Source organism: Cyprinodon tularosa, unplaced genomic scaffold, assembly GCF_016077235.1.
Source record: "Cyprinodon tularosa strain WSP-4 unplaced genomic scaffold, ASM1607723v1 ctg306, whole genome shotgun sequence".
Lineage (NCBI taxonomy): Eukaryota > Metazoa > Chordata > Actinopteri > Cyprinodontiformes > Cyprinodontidae > Cyprinodon > Cyprinodon tularosa.
The window spans coordinates 1,345,812-1,363,565 of NW_024039015.1; positions in this window are offsets into that span (position 1 = coordinate 1,345,812).

Sequence of the window (17,754 nt, forward strand, 5' to 3'; positions counted from 1 at the left end):
AAATGGTAGCATTGTGTTCACCTCAGGCCTGAAGATGGATAGACAACAAAACTCTCAAGTAAGTAGCTTTTAAGCCTAGAACGGTTCAGAGATCTGCTCAGTTTTTTCTATGAGGTCATATCTTTTATTTGACATGTCGAAGACCATGGCACATAATTGGTTTAAAAAGAAATATTTGCAAAGCAATTTTATTATCAGTAAGCCGCAACAACCAAACTCAGTAGAAGAAAACGAGCCCAACCTTCTGAGGCACTCGTTCTATTGGCTGATGTGTGAAATCTAATGTGTTCTACTTTCTTAGTTCTAGTGAGAACACAGGCAGCAGAATTTTGGATCAGCTGTAGCTCTTTGATATATGTTTTAGACCAACCTTGTTGAAGTAATCAATTCTACTAAAGATAAATGCATGAATGCGTTTTTTCTAGATCCTGCCGTGACATTAGTCCTTTAGAATAGAATGTCCTTCAGTTGATGTTCTTAAGACCTTATATGGTCATTTTGAGCCATTCTATTTCAATTTTGAAGCCGTTTTTTTGTTTTGAATACATTTTTTAAGGTGCTGGAAATATGATTAAATCCTGTATTGATCTTAACACAGATCTATAACTTTAAGTTAAGGTTTCATTTTGGACAGTCACATGTCAGTTGAAAAAAAAAATCATTTTTAAAAACCATATGGTGTTATTGTCTTACCATTTGTGTGTGTGGATGTCTTTAATCTGCTCATGGAAATTAATTTAATACATTTTAGAGAGGTCAAGTTTTTCTTTCAGTCACCAATGAAGCTAAGACCTACAAATAATATGATAAATATTAAAAGATCTATAAATTGTATGAAATACTGCGTAATTTATTTTAATTAAATATTTTTTATAATTTCAGGTCTTTTCATTAAAAAGTTTGGAGTAATGCTAACATACTGGTACTAAAAGGGTTAAAGGAATAGTACACCCAAAACATGATTAGCCTTCATTTTCTACTCACCCCAATGCTGAACAACACTCTGGAGTACTTTTTTGATATCTCAAATGCATCTGGAGATCTGGGAGGCTTCTTGCTGTCTGCTGACATTCAAATAATGGAGGTCCATGGCGCCCGAGACAGAAAGGTCCATAAAAGTCCACAAAAACGTGTCAATATTCCTCCATACTGCTCGTCCAATGTAATCCAAGTGTCCTGAGTGGGTAGCATCCAGAATTTACTCGAAACGAAGTCATTTAGAATGTTTTTAGAGCATAAACAGTAGTGTATAGGATTTCCTAATAGCGCCCCCATGCGCGCTCACGATTCTACGGAAGCCGGCAGACCAAACCAGCGCATTCAGCTCGGCAAAGAACTCATGCTCTTCCTCAACACTGAAGTCCTCAGACATTTTTCTTTCGTTGTTTCTTTCTTTGCACAGGTAAACAGCACATTTCTTCTTCTACGCTTGCATTATCGGCAGACCAGACGCTGAATGCGCACTTTCTTCCGGTTTGGTCTGCCGGCTTCCGTAGAATCGTGAGCGCGCATGGGGGCGCTATTAGGAAATCCTATACACTACTGTTTATGCTCTAAAAACATTCTAAATGACTTCGTTTCGAGTAAATTCTGGATGCTACCCACTCAGGACACTTGGATTACATTGGACGAGCAGTATGGAGGAATATTGACACGTTTTTGTGGACTTTTATGGACCTTTCTGTCTCGGGCGCCATGGACCTCCATTATTTGAATGTCAGCAGACAGCAAGAAGCCTCCCAGATCTCCAGATGCATTTGAGATATCAAAAAAGTACTCCAGAGTGTTGTTCAGCATGGAGGTGAGTAGAAAATGAAGGCTAATCATGTTTTGGGTGTACTATTCCTTTAAATTCCCTCCAATGTGTAGAGATAAAACATATTTTGCGAATGTCGATTTTTTATTTTTTTAGCTGTTTTTACGTCCACAGAGAAATTTATTATAGAATTTTAAACAACCAAACAATCGAGATAAATGTCTTAATACATCTTAGGCTTTCTATCCTGAAAAATATGGTGAATCATTTAGAGTAGAACTTTTATATGACACTTACACTGATGATGTTTAGATATAAACATTTGACCAGAAATGTTAATATCTGCCTATACCAGGTATTATACTTAACTAATAATAAATATAACCTATTGATGATGCCTAACCATTCATCTTTGTCCTCCCAAGTAAGCATCAACATGAGGTCTGTAATAGAAACCATCTAAAGAAACAAAGTTGTGGCTGTAGCGAAAACACACTTGGTGAAATGTGGACTTCAGCAGATTATCCAAGGACACTTGGATGTGTGGATTGGGGGAGCAAGAGACAGATTTCCTGTCATACGTCTTACCATGTCACGGGTAAAAACACCATCAGATTTATTTCTTGTCTCTGTCTTTTAAGGATATTTAGTACACACAGGTTTAGAGAGAAACAAGTCAGCGGTCGCACTGTTTGACAAGTAATTAAGGCCATTAGTATGTACAGTTGGTCCTCTGTATATTTGTTTATGTCAGACTCACTCCCTAGGGCCTGCTGTGATGCGATGGTATAATTCAAAGCGTTGCCTCCTTCCCGGAAGCTGCCGCTCGGAACAACACTTTTCATTGGAAAGCAGTCATGAGATATGAATGAGTCACTTTCAGCTGGGCAAAGGTATCTGCTGAGCGGAAGGGGGGAGCAAGACAGAGAGAGAGGTTTTCTTCAGTCATGATGATTATCATCTGATTGCTGCAGCAACCAGATGATGTTGATGTACAAACAACAACCTTAATGCTTATTTATTGAATCTGCCAGAGCCAGCAGAGGTAAATGCAGAACCGGATTAGATTATAGCTTTTTTGAACAATTAGCTTCGGTATTGTTGGATTCAATTTGAACCTGGGCTGCAGGGGTCAGGATAAATCAAAGTGTTCACTCAAGTGTTTACTCTCAGATAATATCCATTATGTAAGCTTGGGAAAATGGGCTGTCGTATTAATGGTTATGCGAAAGAAAACTCACAATGGAACTGAACAAAAGCAAAGGCATAAAAGGTTACGAAGGGAAACAAGGGGTTTTGGGATAGGATTTCCTTTAGATAGGGAAAGAAAACACGTGCGGTTTGCGGACAGAGGGAGGCCCGGCTGAGAGGAGGAACTTGTGAAAGGAAATGCCGATGACACACACATCAAATAAATGACATAGCCGTCCAAAGTTCAGCAGCGTACACCAATAAGTGAGGTCATGGTGGGCAGGATTTGTTACTTTGGCAACAGCAGGCAGTTAGCTCTCCCACTATCTGTGTCCTAATGTACAGACAGGCGCTGAGTCAACAAAGCTGGTGTTTGGAGTCAACCTTTAAAAGTCACGACCTTAGCAAAAGGTGCAGAGGAGCTGATGTGTTTCCTATACAACACAGACAACTAAAGTTCACTCCCTGCATTAGCTGCTGCTGATCAGCCTTGCTGACAAAACCACAATTATGATAAAGCTGCACCTCCGTAAGGATAAGGATTCTGCAAAGTTCATTCTCTATTGTGTCATAAACTTTGCTACACTCATCCGGTGTGGGGACTTGGACAAGGAAGCAGAATCATAATGTGATGACCAAAGGCTTACTCATCAGATCAGGAACCTGTAGAGACTAAAGTATTTTTCCAGTACTTCATATTTTACAACTATTTGCTTTATTTACCAAAAATAGATCTAATGTCATCAACTGAAACTAATCATTTACCCAAATGTGTTGCAATAAGCTATGGATAAGAGATGGAATTGGTATGATAAACAAGGAGAGGAGTGACTCTGTTCACAGTTGGGTGAGGGTAAAGACCCCTCCAGGCAGAGGTTTGCCTCTCAGGTCAGTGGCTCATAGACATGAACTCACAAAGCACAGAGAGAAAGGTGACTGGGGTCACTTGGGAAACATAGAAAACAGATCCAATCCTAGTTTCTCCTCTTCTTGTTTTTATTAGACCAATCATTACAAAACACAATATTATCACTAATTTCTATATATTTTAACTGTCCTTTTATTTTAAAGTATTAGTGTTTCGTCGCAGAAAGGTCACACAAAAAATTTGGTTTGGTTCAATCCACAGTTTAGGTCAAGACTTTAATTGGGTCACTAACACAGGAAGATCAACATCAGAGCATGCTCCACCATATATGGCCATAAGGTTAAAGTTTGGGCTCGTCTCACCTGAATAACTTCACAGGTCTGCAATTTTCCAATATGAAGGGAAGCATAATACTGAAACCTGTGAGCATCATTTGGGTGGGGGAAAATTCAGTCCTGACAGATGATTCTCCTTGGCTCTACCTTTCTGATATATCACCCAAAAATATTTAGGCTAACCTGAACTATTTTCTATATTTATGCTGTTATATGTGTAGGCTGCTGGAGGACATAGGGACAACTTTTCCTCATTCTGCTTCCTTCTGTCTCTATTCTCCCACTCTGCAGTATTTGTTAAGTTCTACTTATCTTAAGGAATGGACAGAGCCGATGACTAAAATAGCCTTATATGAGAGGGTAACCTGAAGTTGTACAGGGAGAAAAGATCTGTTCAATCAGGTTTGTGGAGTATTTTTGAAGACATGACTGGATAAATGTGATATATTTGATACTGCCGTACTCTTTTGAGTTGTTTAGAGGTCAAGTTTTGATATGTGGTAAATGCACTTTGTTTGTCTTTGGTTTGCTTTGGTTTTTCTGTTTTGTTGTTGTTTGTTTCCTGTTTATTTTGGTTTGTGTGTTGTTTTTGTCCTTGATATATCCAAAAATTGACAGAAAACTGATGTATATCTATAAGTTTCTTGATATATGTTTGTATTTTCTTTGTATATTCTTTCTGTATGTCTGCTTCTGCCTCTTGAACCCCAGACAGCCTTGGCAGATGGCTGCTCACACTAAGGCCCCGTCCACACGAAGTCAAACCCTGGCCTAAACGCACAAATTTTCACTAAACCAGCCTCTCATCCACACGAAGCCGGCGTTTCGGGGGTCTGTAAACGATCTTTTTTTTATTAAGCCTTCAGAGTGGGAAGATTTTGAAACGCCGTTTTCGCGTTTCCATCTTTAAGGTCTGACCGCATTATTTTTTTTACACGCATGCGTCATAGCGTCGCCTCTAAACACGCATGCGCGACACAGTATCACAACAACAATGGCGCCGTACTGTGTTGAATGGTTGCTGCTCATGCTACTCACCCTGCTGTCGGGCTTACAACAGAATCTTCTTCTGGAATATCTCCAGGAAGAACAGAGCAATATAGACGACATAGTTCATCACCTCAATTTGACTGAACCACGAAAATGGACCCGCAGGGCCATTTTCCGGTTTTCCGGTTTGGTTGTTGTATAAATATTGCTGCGCATGCCCAACATTTCGTTGCCTGTTTTCGCCTATTTTTGCTTTGGCACCACAGCGCCACTTACAGGCCTGGCATATATTTTGCAGCGTTTTCGATCACATTTATTTTACATCTCCGTCTTTAAGACAAACGTTCTGGAAAATATTAGCGTTTTGTGTTCGTTTTGACTTCGTGTGGACGGGGCCTAAGCCTGGTTCTGCTGGTAGTTTCTTCCTGTTAAAACAGAGCGTTTCTTCTCTACAGTCACTATATACATGCTCTGTGTCAGGTATTGCTGAAGAGTCAATGACAAAATGCAAGCATCACTGCAAGCTCATCCAGGAGGAGCACATCTTGCATGTTAATCTTTTCAAAGAAGAACTGAGTGTCATCAGTAGGCTTCTCCAGATCAGGTGCAAGACAGGCCGAAACCGAAGATCCTTCCTGCCTACAGCTATAAACACCTACACCACCTATTTAAAAAAGTATCGTATGAGTTACAGCAACATTTAATTTCCCTTTGGGATTAATAAAGTATTTTTGAATTGATTTAATGACTGGATGAAATCAAATGTTTTTCCTTCAGAGCAACTTTTAACCAACCTGAATGTATTGTCTCTGAAAAGTACCTTGAGAATACGTGTTATGAATTGGGGCTATATAAATAAACTGAATTGAATTACTTGGAAGGTTAGCTTTTAATTTTCGGTTTCATAAGTAGCTACAGTGACATAGCATGATGCTGCCACATCATTAGTGTTCATAGTTCAGATTTAGATTTACCTCAGACATTGTGTTTTATATGTTTGTTGCCAGGCACTAATCTTACCAGAACGCATTCCTGCAAAATCTTTGTGTATTCCCTTCATGGCTTTTTACAAACTTTAAACAAGATTTCTGAAGGATTTATTTCACAAACATAACAGGTTGCTTTAAGCTTAAAGACTACATGTAGAGGATTAGATTCATACACTGCAATAAGTACCTTTAAGCAATCAGTTAAATGCTAATGGGTCTGTAGGTGCAAATAGGGACAATAAAATAGGAAGAAAGCTACTAATAGACCAATACTCTGGAGAATCGGGGAAGCTTTAATTTGTAGTTAAAAGAACATACTGTTTTTAAATCAGTGTTTTTGTTTTCTTTGTTTTACACAGTGAAAGAGAAACTTGGTCTTTTACTCTATATCTGATAGTGAAATAGTTTCCTGTTCATACATGTGGCTGGATCGCTCTTCAATGAGTGAAATATGTTCTGAAAATATATATGAAACCTCCAGGGCATGTTGCTGCTCATGTGCACAATTTGACATATTTGCATGTCAACACATTAGAGAAAAAGGCTTCCAGCAGTATGATGTAAACAGATTTTTTTGTGAAGCTGAGAACACATAATTGAATCCATGCCAAGTGAGAAAACAATCACTTCTCTGTGACAGTGAGGGCCAACAGATTACAGCTGTTTTTCTGTCCAACCATCTCTGAAACTGTGACTCAGAAACCAATGCTTCTATTCATGCATGAGGAATCCATTTGTCTGCTTTCCACAACTGGGTTATAGGTGATGCTGTAAAAGAGTCTGAAAATACCACATCCAGTCAACTGTGCTCACGGTCAGGGTAACCTGATCGTATCCTTCCCTCCTTCCCCTGCTCAGTCCCTCCCTGAGCTTTTCTCTCCCACACCCAAAATGTACAATGAATGCATCCCAGCTCCCTAATCAGCGGGTTGGACCTGTGTTTATGACCTGGCCTCAATAAAAGCCGCCACAGAAAGAGCCAGAGAGTGCTGGTTCCCACAGAAGTTGGCAGGAAAAAAATCAAATGCTTAACATTCCTCCACCATCTATAATAGTAGTAGCCTTTAGAGCAGAGTTGGCATCGGTGAAGGGAAAAACAATTTGCAGCCTCTGAATGCACCACCCCGTGTGAAACAATGACCATTGAACTGTCCCACCGATTTTCCAGTGCTTTTTAAGATCTACTCCTCAAATCTCTCCCTGCGTGACGGCAAAACCCAAACAAAGCACCAGTTGAAATCTTTGGCCAGCGAAATGTCCATTAGTAGAAGTGAATGGGACTCGGTTTGTGGGGGGTGTGTGTGGTTTGTTTAGCAACAAATGTTCCTGGAGACTTTGTTTCAAGCTCAGAGGCTCTCCAAGGGCAAGGCGAAACTGTCTCAGAACCACTGAAACTGTAGCTATTCACTTGAGTGATAACCTCAAAGGTACGTGTCACAGCCTCCATGGTAACAGATATTTGTCTATTGTCTAAACAGGAGGCAGCATACACAAGGCTCCTTTCTTAGATGCACTCAGTGTTTTAGCTTACAGCATTATTGATGTTGACTTTTAAAATAAAAAACATTTTGGTTTATATTCATAGTGTCCTAGTTTTGTTTAAGAATTACAGATTGGAGGAGATTCAATAGAAAAGCAACAACTTTTTGATCCAAAAGGTGTAGATCACTCATATTTCACCTATATTCTAATAGGCCATAGACTCATCCAGGTGGTTGCTGTAGTGGCTGAGTCAATGGGTGAGAAACCAAGAGGATATCTGGTTCAAATCCCAACACCTGTCACTCTAGCTCCACTCTAGGTCGTATCTACCTGGATGCTCCAAGCTGCCCACTGCTCCCTAAAATATGGGTTTGCTTTATCATCAGTGGTGTCAAAAGTACACACATTTGATACTTAAAGGAGAAGTATAGATACTGCAGTTTAAAAACACTCTGGTAAAAGTATAAACTTGACCTGTTTACTCAAATAAAAGTGAAAAAGTATGTGCTCCAAAAAATACTTAAAGTATAAAAGTATAAAGTAGCCTTTAAAAAAACAGCCAGATGCCACTATATTCTTTGAGATCGGGCCAAGGATGAGGGAGGTCTTGTTGGTCTCCGTCTCCCGATACGCTCTTGCCTGTGTCCGAACTTTCAGACATTTCGACATCTTTCTCTGAATCCAACATTGTAGCATGGCAAAGACAATTCGTGTTTGCAGTTTGAAGAACACCTGCTTGCTTCTGATGATTTCCTTTAGCTAACCAATGAGTGTTTGCGTTATATGACTCATCCAATTATGTGGATGGTGCCAATGATCTGCATTGAATGGCGCACATGACGTGAAATAAATATTTATAAACATTAAGCCAAGGGTAAAAAGTAACATTTGTTTTTTAAAATGTAAGGGAATCGGAAATACAGATACTTGTTTGAAAATGTAATGAAGTCAGAAGTAGGAAGAAAAACAAGTAATGGAGTAAAGTATAGATAAGTAAAAAGTGTTAACAACTCTGTATCTCATACACCTACAAACAGATGCTTTCTAATACCACAGAGTGTTTCAGGGTCAGAAAAAAAGTTCCTGGCCAATTTAAACAAATGCTTTGTTAAAGTCAAACATTTTTGATTATTAGTTTTTTTTTAGTTTACCTGATTTTGCAAAAATATCACATTATTTCTTTGAATATACATATTAGCATATGCATAATACAAGGATTTAAAGAAGCTGCTAGCAAGCTAAGCTCCAACCATGCTTAACTGATTTCTAAAGGGATTCATGTGATAAAATTAGCATTTTCAAAATTCATTTGGGTAAATAAAGATTTAGAAAATTCTGTATCCTACAACACAAAAAAACAAGTTTAAGAAAGCTTTTTAAAGCAACTCTTCTTGTTAGCAGCTAGTTAGGTCTAGTACTAGCCCTTTAAAACTGAATTTGTATTATTTTGGCACAGTTAGCTTAGAAAAAGTCTGCTTGCCTCTGACGTGAGCCTGTTTTGTGGTTGCAATCATCAAATTTTAGAAAACTTTTTCATACACATTTGATCTTCTTGGAATGTTTTTGTATAATACTTTCCAACAACCAAATGCTTTACCCAACTTTTGAAAGAAGGGCACATAACTAACTTGCAGCATTTCTTAAAAGAAAAATAAATTCCTTTTGTTTTTACCTATTGGAGCTATCGATTTTCCTTTTAGATTGATCTATGGAAGTAACTTCCGTCCTGCAAATCTAACATTTTAGTTATGTTAACAAAATATGACTGTTGAAAAATGATTACCACTTAATATTATTAGCCTTGTCACCATCATTTTTAACTATTTTACATTAAAGCAACCTAAATTTAGTTATTTTTTGTCCACTTCTGCAATTGTGCCCTGTGGGATAAATTTGTCGTTGACAGACATTCTAATGCAGGTGTACATAAATACAGCAAAAATACACAACAACATAGAGAAAAACTTGTAATAGCAAAAAAAAGAACACATAAGGCTGTCAAGGTGGCAGCTGCAAGGAACAATGTTAAAGTGAGGCACTTAAGTTGCAAATGAGCAAAATATATCTTTAAAATTTTACCAACTGGTATCTTTAACAGCTTTTCTTTTTATAAAAGATGTTTTTGCATCACATCCATGATTACCTGATTTGTTTTGTAACTGTTCTGCTGGCTGTGTTTGTCTTGCCTTGGTATCATCTAGTACACTTTTTCAATTTCATAAAAAAAAAACATGTTTTTTTTGTATAATTTAACTGAAAAAATAACAACATTGAGAAAAGCATTTAACATTTTGCAAGGACTATGTAAGCCTTTACAAAAAGTGTGTTTTTAATTATGTTGAGATTATTAATGCAAATTAGACACTTAGCAAACCTCAGCAAATTCCAAAGGTCAATAGGGATTTAAGTAGAATAAAAATGTATATCCCTTTTTAATGGAGAAAGTAAACACCAGCTGAGTCTGAGATATTCAAAGGCTAAAGAAGACCTATGTGGTGTTTCCATCTAAAACCAAGATGAATCAGTTTTACTGTTAGAGTGTAAGTGTGATCAGTAAAGAACCTCTATCATACTGGAGGTGGAAAATATTGATTTCTTTAGCCCAGTATATCAGCAAACTGATATATTGGCCTGCTCTGAATGCAAGTGCACAAACCAATTCACAGCCTTCCATCACCAAGCATCACAAGAGCATCCTGACTGATTGCTGTAGCCCATGCAAGTCCGTTCAACCAAAACACACACATAAACACAATCGTGGCGACCCACTCTTCCTCCTCAAGGTCAGGATGCATCAGAAAGTGCATTCTCCTCACCAACTGTCTGATGGCTCTGACACGGCGCGACCCATTGTGCACACATGTTGATCTGTCCCCAGACATAGTCTGACAGCTGCGTGGTAGGGCAGTTTTGCACCAAACCATCAATGCATTTCAATGAGAGGATCTTGCAATTTTGTTTTTGTGGGGAGGTGTGTGTGGGTGGGGGTGGGAGGTGATGATGAGAGGCTAGCCACCTTCAGGACAGACAAGTCTCCACCACGTGCAGCATGTAATCCAAAACCAGCCCAATGATTATCTCCCCTCCCCACAAGCGCTGACTCAATTCTGATTTATGATTCGAATGAACATTGATTTTCCAGGATGGCCCACCCCTTCTCTCTCTCTTTCCTTCCATTTCTCCTTTTAACAAAGGAGTGAATGATGTATGTGCATTGATTTTCAATCAATTATTTTTATTCTCATTTTATTTAAGCTTGGACAAATTTTCAGTGGCCCCGGCGGAGAGCAATGCATCTCTATCAATATCTCTGTACCTCATTACTAACTGGCCTTCTGGTAGTAAGCGGGCGGATAATGAATTAATTTCAGTGAGCCATGTTTGCTTAAACATGGCAGTCACATAAATTTGGATGCATTCTGTTTTTGGCTGTGTGAAATGCTTGTTTTCTGTAGCTGTCACTGTCCTTTTAATTAAGGTCATGTATCGGCATCACTTGCATCATGCAAATATAAAGAACTGAGTGGTTTTTCAGAGCTTGACCCCATAGAGTACGATATACTAAGTAAGATTGCATCAGTAACATCTAATGTCGCGCTCATTTAAGACGTCTTTTTCTACTAAAAGACCCTAACATTCAAGGATGGAGAGTTACTTAATATTACAACAGTATTTAAACTATAAGTCAATTACTCATTTACATTACGATATAATAGTATCATAAGATATCTGACAAAAACAAAATGAAGCAAACCTTTTTAATTGCAAGCTTAGCTAGCACTAGCTAACAATATTAGCATTCCATAAGGTTGCCTCGGCTAAATTCGAAGAGGCAATTTTTTTACTTTCCTTTTAATTTGACATACTTTTTAAAAACATACTTGCCTTAGTAGGCATTTTCAAGATAAACTGAGTGAAAAAAATCAAATAATATATACAATAGGGCTGCAACTAATGGTTATTCCGCAAATCAATTAATCTGTCAAATATTTCTTTCAATTAATTGATTAATAATCGCTAGCCAAAGGTTGCTTAAAAAATTATTTTTACGAAAGTAAAGGCGGTGAATCTAAAACTTTTCCAATTGAGGAGTTCTGGATAGAGCATCTTGATGGACAAAAACATTTTTTTTTTCATCTTAAATGCAAAATGTTTATATGTTTTTCTACAATTTTGATCGTATTTCTTCTCTAAGTCGGTCCCTCTCTTTAGTTGACAATTATTTCAATCATTGATTAACCTAATATACAATGTCCTCCCCTTGCTGCCTAGCACTGATGTTCAGCTGGCTTAAAGAAGACCTCACTTACATAACTTACAAGAAACATAAAGCAGCTCTTTGGAAATATTTCCACCTGATCAATACAGACACTCAAAATGTGGACACTAGAAGAAACTCCATCTATCACTTTTGTAAGGTAATATTGTTTTAAAACCACACAGCAATACCCAGCCAGCATTTAATGACATTTGCCACTAAATTAGAGTATACTTTATAGGATTCTATGTTTTGTATATCATGTGATTTTCAACATCATATACAAATATACATTTCAACAATTATATCTTGGAAAAAATATTTAAGATAACATATTTTATTGTTGAAAGTAGTAGTATAATTGTTTGTTTTTTTTCAGCAGCATCAGGCAGAGTTGTAGCTTTTCTGCCATGAGTATGCTTATTATATTTGCACCCTTCAGGTTATCTAAAGGCTCTTCAGGCTGTGTTGAACTAAACAAGGAGCAACAGAGTTTAGTTTCTATGCTTCTTAGCTCTGGAACTGACTGCCTCAAACATAATATATGAAAAAAAAATTGTTTGCCTTTTTGAATCTTGACTGCAGAAGACATTGATATTTTTTACAGCTTACCCTTAAGATCAAAGATTTTTTTTTTATTTAGTTTCTATACCTTAGCTTTTTATATGCTGCAATTCCAATGCTTCTTTCTCTTTATGAGAAGTTGAATGATTTTTATGTTTTACATTTCATTTTTATGCATCTTATTGTTCTGATTTTGTGCAAAGCATTTGTCTATAACCCTGTATGAGCGCCATTACACAAACAGATTTGCCTTGCCTATTGTAGGAAAATAAATAACAGAATTCCATCAAATGGCATTCAATAAAAAATAATTTTAGCAGTTATTCCAGGTTTGTTATTTGTCCTGTTTTTCCATCAAACAGTGTAGATAAATTGTGCATGTAGTAGGGATTATAAAAGGTGAAGAAAGTTTAGAAATCCTCTAACAATCAAATTGATTTCAGACAATATGCTAGCATTTTAATCTCCACTGTTTGTGTTTTCATCTCAACTTTTCCCAGGGCAACATACCTACAGCGCCTTTCTTTGAAATACAAAAAACCTTTAAATAATTAACAAATCATCTTTAGTTGACATTTTTTTCCGAATGTGGGGAACACCAGGAGGCATTCAAAGTGCTCAACACATTTTGTCGTAGTGCACTGGGGAGCATCCTCATCTCATATTAAAAACACACAAAAAAGTGTTTCCTCACTACTCAGAAAAACCCTTTTAGAGCAACTCACTGATTGGTTTGACAGTGATACATTCAAATGGGTCATCCTGTAATTGTTCTTTCCTGTGGCTACTGGCGGAGCTGGAATTACATAACGATGATAAAGCTGGGGGACCTGGCCTTCCAAGATAAAAGCTGCCCCGCAGGGCCGCATGCGTTCTCTAGATGCTTCTTCTGAGAGGTCTTCAGAAGGAAGTGATTATTGTGGAGCTCCCCACTAATGCTCCACTGGGAATGGACCAGTCAGTCTGTTATTCATCAAATCCATACAGTGTACGCTCTGGCAGCTCTGGAAAATCATAAATAATGTGTGAGCATGTTATTCTGTGATGACATTTCACATAGCGACAAAGGACGTTTTAACACACTCTTCTATGTGGACATTTTACACCCCAACAAAAGCACCCACTGGTCTTGGATGGAGATAATGGATGGCCCCAATTTGTAACATAAAAGCAGTGAAGATATTTTTTTCCAGGGCTGTTGAGGGCAACCAGCCTTCAAAAGACATCCCACTGCCATATGATCAAATCAGATGCTAAGGGTGACCAATATGACCTTGCAACTAGAAACAGCACAAAGGGTGCTCAGTTGTCTGCTTAGCCAGGCAACAGAAAAACCCTCCTCAGAAAACAATGGAGCTCCTGTGTCTAAGCGTTGTTTATCTCATGAGCGAATGGTGTGCCAGGCTGTGGAGCAGCTCTGCACTCATGAAATAGTCGCCGGAAGAGATGCCGCCATGGCACACGAATATTACTGCAAAGAGGAAATGATAAGAATGAGACAGGGTGACGTAGGTCCAAGCAAATATGTGTTTGGAATGCTACAGGAATGAAGCGTCACTCATGAGGGAATGCAGCGGGGTGAACACCAAGCAGTAAAGGAATTCCGGGTGTTGCAATCTAACTATGATGTAAATGTTCTACTTTTCTTTTGAAAAACATCACAGACCTGAGTCATGTTTAAATAGTCCTTGTGTTTATTTATTTAATTCACTCTTTTAATACATTCATATTTAAAATCTCCCTATAGGGAAAATGATGCACAAGTTTACCAATGACCACAGGCCTGTTTTTCTTGTATCCGTTTTCTATGTTAAATAACATTTGGATTTGCTGACCTATATCTGTTTTGCTCCAGAGAGGTAGCTAGATAAGATGATAGAGGCAGACAAAATTTTTTTTTTTTATCACATGATCAATTGTCATTTTCACAGCCCAAATAACCAACCGTTACTCAGTATTCCTCAAATTTGTCATGTAAAATGGACTCATACCTTATTAACAATGCTTAACATAAACCAGGGGCTGCCTTACATTTTACTGGGATTACTGTACGGATATGCTGATTATAGGTATCATAAACCATAAATCCAGTTCTTAAGACAACACAATGTGCAATATTTGGTGTAAGAGTACAAGATGATCTTCCTTGTTGTCTTTATTGTTTTAACACATAGTGAAACAATTTCATGCATCCGAAGCTGCATTGAAAAGAATTTCTCATTGGTATTCAACTATCTACCCCAAGTTTTAAAAATGACTGATGCATTATTTAATCCTTAAACTCTAAAATTTTGAGGAGTTAATTAAATTCAGCGAAATTCTCATTTTTATGTATTCTTTTTTTTTGCTTCAGTCTACTCAGACAAAACAGGTTTTTGTTAGAGCTTCTGAAGAGCCACTTAGTTTTCAGCGATAAGATTGTGTATAGCCCTTTTCCATTGGAACCAGCTCCTTTTGCTTATTTTTGGTACAGTAGTTTTCAATTAGCATACAGTAGAGCAAGCTACAGGAATTTAGATAAAGATGACGAAGCAGGTTTTAATCGTCCAAATGTAGTACAAACACAAGGCAAAATGGAGGACCTACTGCGCAACGTATGGCTAATTTTACCTAGTTTTACACACAATAAACCCAGCATACAGTGATTTAAGCATTGAAGATAAATGGCAGAGTTAGAACTGTCACTGTTTATTGGGAGTCTCAAGTTTCGCTTACATTGTGACCCCAGGAGACCAAAAGCATGGACAGAGGATCCGAATGGATCATTTGAGTAGAACAACAAAAATAGAGGGAAAGCATACAGGTGCTGGTCATAAAATTAGAATATCATGAAAAAGTAGATTGATTTCAGTAATTCCATTTAAAAAGTGAAACTTGTATATTATATTCATACATTACATACAAACTCATATATTTCAGATGTTTATTTTGTTTAATTTTGATGATTACAAATGACAACAAATGAAAATCTCAAATTCATCATATCAGAAAATTAGAATATTACTGAAGACCAATAAAAACAAAGGATTTATAGAAATGTTGGCCAACTGAAAAGTATGAACATGAAAAGTATGAGCATGTACAGCACTCAGTATTTAGTTGGGCCTCCTTTGGCCTGTATTACTGCAGCAATGCGGCGTGGCATGGAGTCGATCAGTCTGTGGCACTGCTCAGGTGTTATGATAGCCCAGGTTGCTCTAATAGTGGCTTTTAGCTCTTCTGAATTGTTGGGTCTGGTGTATTGCATCTTCTTCTTCACAATACCCCATAGATTTTCTATGGGGTTAAGGTCAGGAGAGTTTGCTGGCCAATTAAGAACAGGGATACCATGGTCCTTCAACCAGGTACTGGTAGCTTTGGCACTGTGTGCAGGTGCCAAGTCCTGTTGGAAAATGAAATCTGCATCTCCAAAAAGTTGGTCAGCTGCAGGAAGCATGAAGTGCTCTAAAACTTCCTGGTATGTGGCTGCGTTGACCCTGGACCTCAGAAAACACAATGGACCAACACCAGCAGATGACATGGCACCCCAAACCATCACTGACTGTGGAAACTTTACACTGGACTTCAAGCAACGTGGATGAAGTGCCTCTCTTCTTTTCCTCCAGACTCTGGGACCTTGATTTCCAAAGGAAATGCAAAATTTACTTTCATCAGAGAACATGACTTTGGACCACTCACCAGCAGTCCAGTCCTGTTTCTCTTTAGCCCAGGCAAGACGCTTCTGACGCTGTCTGTGGTTCAAGAGTGGCTTGACACAAGGAATGCGACAGCAGAAACCCATGTCTTTCATACGTCTGTGTGTGGTGGTTCTTGAAGCACTCACTCCAGCTGCAGTCCACTCTTTGTGAATCTCCCCCACATTTTTGAATGGGTTTTGTTTCACAATCCTCTCCAGGGTGCGGTTATCTCTCTTGCTTGTACACTTTTTTCGACCACATCTTTTCCTTCCCTTCGCCTCTCTATTAATGTGCTTGGACACTGAGCTCTGTGAACAGCCAGCCTCTTTAGCGATGACCTTTTGTGTCTTGCCCTCCTTGTGCAAGGTGTCGATGGTCGTCTTTTGGACAACTGTCAAGTCAGCAGTCTTCCCCATGATTGTGTAGCCTATAGAACTAGACTGAAAGACCATTTAAAGGCTTTTGCAGGTGGTTTGAGTTAATTAGCTGATTAGAGTGTGGCACCAGGGGCCATCAATTTTGAACCTTTTCACAATATTCTAATTTTCTGATATGATGAATTTGAGATTTTCATTTGTTGTCATTTGTAATCATCAAAATTAAACAAAATAAACATCTGAAATATATGAGTTTGTATGTAATGTATGAATATAATATACAAGTTTCACTTTTTAAATGGAATTACTGAAATCAATCTACTTTTTCATGATATTCTAATTTTATGACCAGCACCTGTATTACAAACTTAAATCTATATTTAAAATAAAGAAATTCTGCCCCTAAAACAATCCATTGAAAATACTTGGCTAAGTGTAAAAGGCTGGAATTTTTTTGTTTTTACTTCAACTATTCCATGGACTACTTCCTGGACTAGACAGGCAGCATAAATATAAGAAAGTAAAACCGCTTTGAAACCAATTTGGTGATCTGTTAGTATGATACATTGCATTAAATGCAGCAAATACTGCTTTTTTATTAACCTACTATCTAACTCAAAATAATTGACCAAATGTACACTACACAGTGCATTTAAACAGAAATAGCAGAGGAAATGCATTGTTTCTCTCAAAAACTTTTTGGAGAAAGGTAATCTATCACATCCCAGTGTATAAAGTGGAGGGTTTCAAAACAAAAACTGAAGTTGACATGACAAGGGGAAGTTCAGTTTAAGTAATGTGAAGCACCCATGCAGTATAGTTCACGTATAGCAAGTTAAAGGTATTTTTCACAAAAAGTAGAACAAATGAAATCCAGAATCATTCATTAAAAGTAACAAAAAAGGCTGAAATCTTCATGAATTAGTTAAATCTACTGCGTGTGACTGGCTTATTCTTAAAAATTATCTGGGGAATAATTCCGAGTTAATTTATACAGATTTTTTTCCATATAACATATCTAAACTTGGGTAAAACAAACTCTATAACTTTGAGGAACTGCTCTTGAATATTAATTCTCCATTTTCCTCTTTTAAGTGCAAATTAGATTAGGGAAAAAAAAAGTTTTTTTTAGTATAGTGAAAATTTTTGCCAGTGGGGAGGATGCACATTTTGATAATTTTAGCATTTTTGATAAAGCAGAAGTACTCCTCAAAGCTTATGAAGTCAGTCAAACAGCTGAAAAGAGAGGACAAATGTTTCCTCTTAG